General features: G+C 37.0%; 1 long non-coding RNA gene across 2 annotated transcripts in view; it reads left to right on the plus strand.

Annotated features, from left to right (window-relative positions):
- The window catches only part of LOC112210528 (uncharacterized), a 22,447-nt gene extending 18,988 nt beyond the window's left edge, over positions 1-3,459 (plus strand). For both annotated transcript variants that reach the window (XR_002945200.2, XR_002945201.1), the window contains one exon: positions 3,249-3,459. This is a non-coding gene — a long non-coding RNA (uncharacterized lncRNA). The remainder of the gene's footprint in view (positions 1-3,248) is intronic.
- The last annotated feature ends 4,552 nt before the right edge of the window (positions 3,460-8,011 follow it).

Genomic DNA, 8,011 nt, shown 5'->3' on the forward strand with positions numbered 1-8,011 from the left:
TTTGTCGTGGTTAGGGACAGAAGCTAGTATGGTGGTATTGTCAAAATCAAAAGTGTGTTTGAGTGTTAAGCTATGTTCAGATAATTTAGAAGGCATGAAGTTACGGGAGGAGACGGAATATTTATGCTGGGTTATGCGGTCTTTAAGTAAATTTTTTGTTTCGCCAATGTAGGATGCATTGGAATTAGAAGTGGAACAAGGGATAAGGTACACAACCTGGGAACGGTATTGAGGAGGAATTGGATCTTTAAGATTGGTGTTAATTGTTCAAATAAAAGACAGTTTTTTATGGGCTTTGAGGGCTAGACGGAGGTTAGGGATGGAGGAACGTAATTGTTTTTGAAAGTTGTCTGTAAGAAAGGGGATGTAAGGTAATGATCTGTATAGGGGGATGGAAAAAGATTGCAGAGAATTTTGTGTAGATGGGGTACGGTTTTTATAATTGTAAAAGAGTTTGTCGATGATTTTTGGAGGGAAGTTGTTGTTTAAAAGAATTTGTTTAATGCGGAGATAGTTATTGTCATGAAATTGGGAATCCGAGAAAGAAAAACCACGATGAATAAGATTTTTGGCTGTGTTTAGTTTTTACTAAGATGAGTAACTGAACACTATTGGCTATTATGCCCTGTCATTTCAGCTGCCGCAACGCCTGGGAGTACCGACGTTCCTTCACGTGACTCTATCAACTTTCAACGGAATCTCATGTACAGTTCCCCCCATCGCTCCCAACATGTCTCCCTCTATAAAGAAAATATCATCATACTCGGAAATAATTTCTCGCCACCATTCCCTTACCTTGTTTACAGCCCCTATCCGTGTTTTACCGTTCCCCTCAAACTTGACGCAAGGAAAATTCTTCCTCCCTAACCTAATCCGCCACTTCTTCCTACTGGTTCTTATCTGAGATCCGACCCTCTCTATATAATAATTCCCTGATATTCTCGTGGCATTGTGTTTACGATGTGAACAACCAGCTTTTCTCCACCCACACCCCATCTACTCAATCCAATCTCCACTTCTCCCTCTATAGGATCCACCCAGGGTGACTCCAGTGTCCATGAGGCACCACACTCCACCCACTCGGATGATAGGCAGACCACCGCGCTCACTCTTGACGCTGTAAGCATGCGGTTGCCCTTCTGCCGACACCCTCCTTAGATCTCTGCCTTAATTATCTTTTCTCCAGCTCTCCATCTCCAAGTACCATGTCCGCTGTTGCGTTCACTCTCAGTTTCTGTACCTTCAATCTCTTTCTCTGTCTCTGATACTGCTGAGACCTCCGTCGACTCACTCGACGAACCATCTTGTTATAATTCGGGTAGCTCTGCGCCGTATTCTCTGAGCGTTGACTTCTATGGGCTCCCCCTGGTCTGTCTCCCACCATCGGTACATGTAGGGGCATTGTTTGGCAATGTGCCCCTCATTTCCACACTTGAAGCACTTAGTACGGGGACATTGAGCCAACTTGATCAAGGTTCGTACAGCAACCCAGGATCCGAGGAAGGCAGTGTTGGACCGATCAAAATTCACTAGAGAGACCGGATAATTAAATAACTTTTTTAGAAGGTGGCGATCGCCTAATGGAGCGAATAGAAGCTAAGATGTCGGTCAATTTATTGGACAGTGAGGACGCGAAAGTATTGAAACCACCAGTGGTTTGCCGGGTAAAAAGGAATATCTCAAATCTGATTCAGAGAGATGAGGAAACACCATGGAACATTATGAAAGAGCGACTAAAGAAAGCATTTAAAGGGGGCAGGTGGTACCCAGAAGAGGATATATTTTAAATGCTCCGGGAAACAAAAAACCGAGGCTACAGGAGGATACAGATAGAAGATTGAGTCAGGAACAACAAAAAGGTAAGAACGCTGATAAGACTGCAAGTGCCATGGGTGTGGTAAAGACGGACACCTGGTTGCAGAATGCCCCCGCATATTTTTTGAGTGTGGAGCTATATGTCCCTCTATATAGCCCGACAGTGTCTCTATATGTATCGGCGGTGGGAGCAGAATCAGCCTGAACCCATAGAGATCAATGCACAGAGATTATAGATACTCATAGATGCAGCAAAGTTGGGGACCTGTTGGTCCAATGTCCCCGAACTCGAGGGTCGACCGCTCACTGCTGAATTACAACGAATGGGGGAAGAGCTATATTAGAGATAGCAGGAGTGTGATGTCTTGTGGACACCGGCAGTTACAACCCTATCATGTACCGAGGAACTCTAGAAAAGCTGTGTAGTGGAGGGAGCACACCAGATTCAGATATGTAAATGTAAATTAATCACCCTGGGTGGCTTTTGTTTGGTACAGGGATAGGTGGAAGATATAGTTGACCAGATGGGGATTTAGTTGCGAGAACTTACCGGTGCATATCGTGGGGAGTATGTCAAGGGAATACAAAGCGATTGTGGGGTGTAACCTGCTTGGGAAGGTAGGGTGCTTGGGTTAAAAATATCAAGGGAAAGTGAAGAATTAAATTGGGTGGTAGAATGTACAAATGTCATCGAACTCACGTACAAACTAATAGCCGAGTAGTTGTCAGAATATGTTCCCCCCAAAAATGGAACTAATTTAGCTATTGACTTTTAGATACAGCTAAATTAGTTCCAATTTTTTTGGGGGACTAATTTATTAACCCTATTAGTGGTTTCCCTAACATGTTAGAGGGTCTATGTATACGTTTTCGAAGGTTCTAAAAATAAAAACGAAATTGATTTTATGATCATGTGCTTTCGTATTGATTTATTCTAACATTTTGAATTTCTAACATATTGGGATCCCTATATATGTTTTCGGAGATGCTGAAAATAAAATAAAATATATTTTGTGATCGCGTGCTTGTGATTCGGATTAATTTTAACATTTCGGATTTCAAGCATATTAGGGGTCCCTATATATTTTTTTGTGGGTGCTGAAAATGAAAATAAGATCGATTTGTGATCACGCGCTTGCGTATCGATTTATTCTATTATTTAGGATTCCTAACAACCGGGTCTCCGTATACGTTTTGGAAGGTTCTGAAAATAAAAATAAAATTGATTTAAAAATAAGTCATGTTCTTTTACAAATAAAAAATAACGGCACTTTTGATCAACACTGTTCTCCGTTCAGTCTCTAATAATACTAAATTATGCTTGCTCCATCAGGCTGATTGAAATAATCACAAATTAAAATTAAATTAGTGTCAATAGGAATTCATTTGAACCGGATTCCGGAAGATTAGTCGTATTATAATTTTGTCCTTAGGTTTGAAAATGTTCCTGCGAGGATTGATACAAATATTTGGAAAAAACAAAAACAAAGTTTTCGCTAAGGAAATGAGCGAGGAAGAGAAGAAGGAAGTCTTTGAGGAGACCAGGGGTGAATTAGTTCCAAAAAAGAAGAGGAATTTTAAAAACAAAGCTTGCGAATGAAATATACGCTTCTTTTTTATTATTGCAAAGTAAGCTTATTGATACATTTCGATCATTTTGTTCGATTATATCATTAGCATTAAGACTTATGTCATAAGCAGGAAGACTAATTTTCTTTCTAATACATTGAAAGCAATAATTTATAAAAATTATTGTAATATATTATAATATTAAAATATATGAGGGTGACGTAGCAGCGTGGTAGTGCTTCTGTCTGCCCACCCAAAGGTTGGGAGTTTGAATCTGGGATTTTTAGATTTTTGGGATACAATATTCACTCACAACCTCCCCCCGGGCATTTGCGAGGCCCGTTAGCCAATAGGTGGCACTCACAAAAATAAGCATGGGAGTGACGAACCCACCCTACAAAAACCACGTCATGAAACGCGCGATGTATTTCCTTAGTACATCGCGCGAAGCCTTGGACCTCCATGGTCTGTCGTGCCAATAATAATAATTAAAATATATACCAATCATACATAAAATGTAGGTTCAGGAAATGGTATAAGTAAAATTTTGAAACTCTTAACAACAGTTTTATTTAAATTAGAAGCTATAAAAATCCGAAAATATGGTCTCTGGACCAAAACCAAATACGCATAGAGAGAAATACTTTATTCATCTATACTGCCCAAATACATCTGGTTGCTACATACACAGAATACTAATCAATCCGTAATTGGACATATACAAGTTACATATAATTACATGGTATAATAAAATAGAAAGAAAACAGTTTTTTTTTCCCCTACAGTTTCCTTTTATAATCAATTTCAGTCTATACGCCAAATACAAATATTTCAATTCATTCCTTTTTTTTCTTTCCCTTTTCTGTTCCTTCAATTTCACCATTTCACAATTTTTAATTCACCTGATCAACAAATTCACTCTCCTGAATTCTCCCTTCAAGATCCCCTCCAGTGACCCGCTAAACAAATTCACTATTAGACGGCAATGTGAGATCAGACCATTAATAATAGTCACAGCAGTAGATCAGTTTACCAAAAAACAAACAAATATATACATTCAATGAGAACAAGACTAACACATAGAATCAAAGGAAAATATAATAAAAAGCCGGTTACAAGAAACACTTGAATGAATAAATAAGTTTAAAAAAATAAATAAATAATAGTACTAATAAAATAAAATAATTTAATGAATAAATAAGTTAAAACACACAAATCGATAGGTCCACAAACCACAAACAAACAAACAAAACAATGAATAATCTCCGAGCTAATTCCCATGGAGGTGATGGTGTATGGATCCCCAGGAAGTCCAAAATAATATTTTCTGCTAAGATCGCAATATCCCCGATGCTAACACCTAGGTCTTCTCAAGCCTCTCACGGTGAACTCTCTCTCTCCGAAGGTCTCGCGGAATTTTTCCTTAAGGGAAGGGACCCATTTTTCATATATTTCCTTTTTTCCCCTTTCCACTTCACCTTCCTGTTCGAGGTCATTACTTTCAAATCAATAACATAATGTCCAATCACTATTTTTAAAGATTTTCGGATTTCAACGACTATGAAGGTACAATTTTAAAGGGACTCCTCTTACACCAAATCAATATCGCCCAATGTATTTTATGGAGGATAATAGCTTTCTCCAATTTTGTGCGTCCTGTCAAACTGGGAAGAGCTGGATCCTAAACAATGATAAGCTAGAGTGAAACACAAAATAAATTTTTAACTCAAATATAACTAAAAAAAAGGGGAGGGGGGTTGTAGGTCTAATCTGATACAAAATAATTATATTTCTCAGGGTTCCCTGATACTGCTATCAATATGTGGAGCATTAGTTCGGTCAGTCTATCGTAGAGACCGGTAACAAAAGAAAACTATATATTGTTTAATGCATAATTGTTCTATTTAAATATTTGTACAGGTTGTGTAAGGTAAAAACAGGTGCTTAAGTTTTATGTTGTTTCTTTTTTAAAGTAGATACCAGCTAAAATTGTTAAAAAGTTTAGTACCCTTGTATATTAGAGAAAATTAATCCTGTCTCATCTTTACGCCGATTATATATCATAATGTGTTAGTTTTAATGAAGTTCTACAGTTTGATATTGCTTTTTATTACCAGTTATGCTCTTGCTATATTTATAAATGTTTCATAACATGGTAAGGGACCGAAAAGATATGATATCCTAAAAGCCACATTTCTCCAAACTGTGAAAATTTAATATCACATCGGGAATGATAATTTCAGATAAGGAGATTGATTCAATTGAAGAAAATTATTTTAACTTATGCTGAACTAGGCGGGAAGAGTTAAAGGGGGGATATAAACTGCCTGCAAAAGTAAAGAAAAAAGGGAGCATTAAGAAGAACAGATGATCTAGATCCAATCATGACTGTTTTCTGTTTCAGTTCCAATTACAATGGCGTACACATCTATTAACCTCAAAGTAAACCTGAGCTCTCAGGCATGGCCATCTCCTACTTTAACCTCAAAGTAAACCTGAGCTCATATTCATGGCCATCTCCTACTTTAACCTCAAAGTAAACCTGAGCTCAATGGGCATGGCCATCTCCTACTTTAACCTCAAAGTAAACCTGAGCTCTCTGGCATGGCCATCTCCTACTTTAACCTCAAAGTAAACCTGAGCTCAATGGGCATGGCCATCTCCTACTTTAACCTTAAAGTAAACCTGAGCTCATAGGCATGGCCATCTCCTACTTTAACCTCAAAGTAAACCTGAGCTCTCTGGCATGGCCATCTCCTACTTTGTAGCTTTACTTAAGCTTTGAAAGAGAGTAGAGTTTACTATTCACATGATGCTCAAGAGACAGATTAGTTATGATATGAAAAGTAGTGGATCGTCTGTGCCTTTCTTATTCTTTAAAGACGAATTACTCCTGCACAAAAGTTTTTTTTTTTATTAAATTTATATTTTGTCACTTTAAGGAACAGTAGGTTGGAAATACTACACCCACCTCCAATATTAAATAATATTATAATCATAACAAAAACCTAATTTTTTTCACTGAAAAAACAGATTCTGAGTTTTCTAAGCTGAATTATCAAATGAAAATATTAAGGGGCGTGCCGGTATAGATAACCGGTTGTGTCCAGAGACCCTACTGACTTGTGATGATGCTGTTCTAATATCAAATGATGGTCATACTAAGGGTTCTTAAGCACTCCATAAACACCTGCAATAAATTACTACTAGTGGCTAATGATGAAATGTAGCAATAAAGGTCCTCCTTATCGTATTTAATTCCCTAATTGTAATCCACAAAGATCAAGAAAAAACATTGATAAAAGATGTTCTGTTTTAAGTGAAACAGGTTTGCTAGAAGTTTTGGTTGGCTAGAAAATTATAATTTAACAACATATATTGTTAAACTAAACTAGGACATAATTATGGCTATACTATTATAAGATAACATAATTCATTTATCAACTCCTTTTTAATATGTTGATTGACAATCGGTGGATGTCAATATCATAAACACAGTCAGGACATGTGAGGCACGAGGAAGAATAATAACCAGCCGTATTTCTTTCAAGGCATTTGTCTAAGCCAACGATTTACGGGAGTACGTCTGTCATCCTTACAATTTTCAGCCTTCTTCTGATGTATCTAGTCATGCTTGTGGCCAATCTGTCTACAACTGGAAAATTATATCAGTTTTATTGGTCATGAAATTATAACGAACAAAGCCAGGCTGACGTCTGACTAGAGGTTGGCTTTGACTATGCATCGGCTCGGAGTTTGGAGCCAGTGCGAGCTGTTATGAATCGATAACGTTTATTAATAATGTTCTTGAATAAAAACATATTGCTATTTATATATACATAATTTATATGTGTTTTACATAACGATGTAATTGAACAATATACCAAAATAACACACTGAACTAACATAAAAATATTAGATATGATCACTTCTCGGTTAAAGCTAAATGCTCTAGCACTTTAAATTAGCAATAAAGCTGGTCCCAATTAGCCTTATTCCACTACAGTCCACCGCTCTACCAACTGAGCAACCAGAGGAAGTAAAAAAAAAAAAAAACCTGTACTCTTTACTTCTGACCAGTGGCTCTCGCTACCTATACATCAGTTGAGTGGTTCCTCTCCGTTCTTGTGCACGGTTCCCTCCCGTATCTAATCCTTACAGTCCAAATTCCTTATTTTATCTCCAATCAAGTCATCCACCTCAATGTTTCCTGTGTTGCCGATTTGACCAGGACCAGATACCAATCCTTTCATGATAAACTTCCAACCACCCCAAACCACTTTTTTTCTAACCTGGCTTCTTCTTCATAATATAATAATCCTCCTAGGCGTCTTAAAAGAAGATAGCCTTGGTTTAGGTTTAGGTTTTCTCCTCTAGAAATGTTATTGCAGTTCTATCAATGGATAAATTCTCCACATATTTGTATTATGTCATTTTATCACTAAGAGCAATTTTACTTGTTGTATATATTTTTATACAGTTGTAAATAACTATAAATAAATCATTTAAAAAATGTTTTAAAATTAAGTCTGTATATATTGTAACTATTGATGTATATGATCAATTGATATATTGTAACTAATTTTAAGTAAACTTGGGTTAGAAAAAAAAAAAAAAAACCTACTAG

The sequence above is a fragment of the Halyomorpha halys genome, unplaced genomic scaffold (assembly GCF_000696795.3).
Source record: "Halyomorpha halys isolate HHAL.00 unplaced genomic scaffold, Hhal_1.1 Scaffold809.1, whole genome shotgun sequence".
NCBI classification, from domain to species: domain Eukaryota; kingdom Metazoa; phylum Arthropoda; class Insecta; order Hemiptera; family Pentatomidae; genus Halyomorpha; species Halyomorpha halys.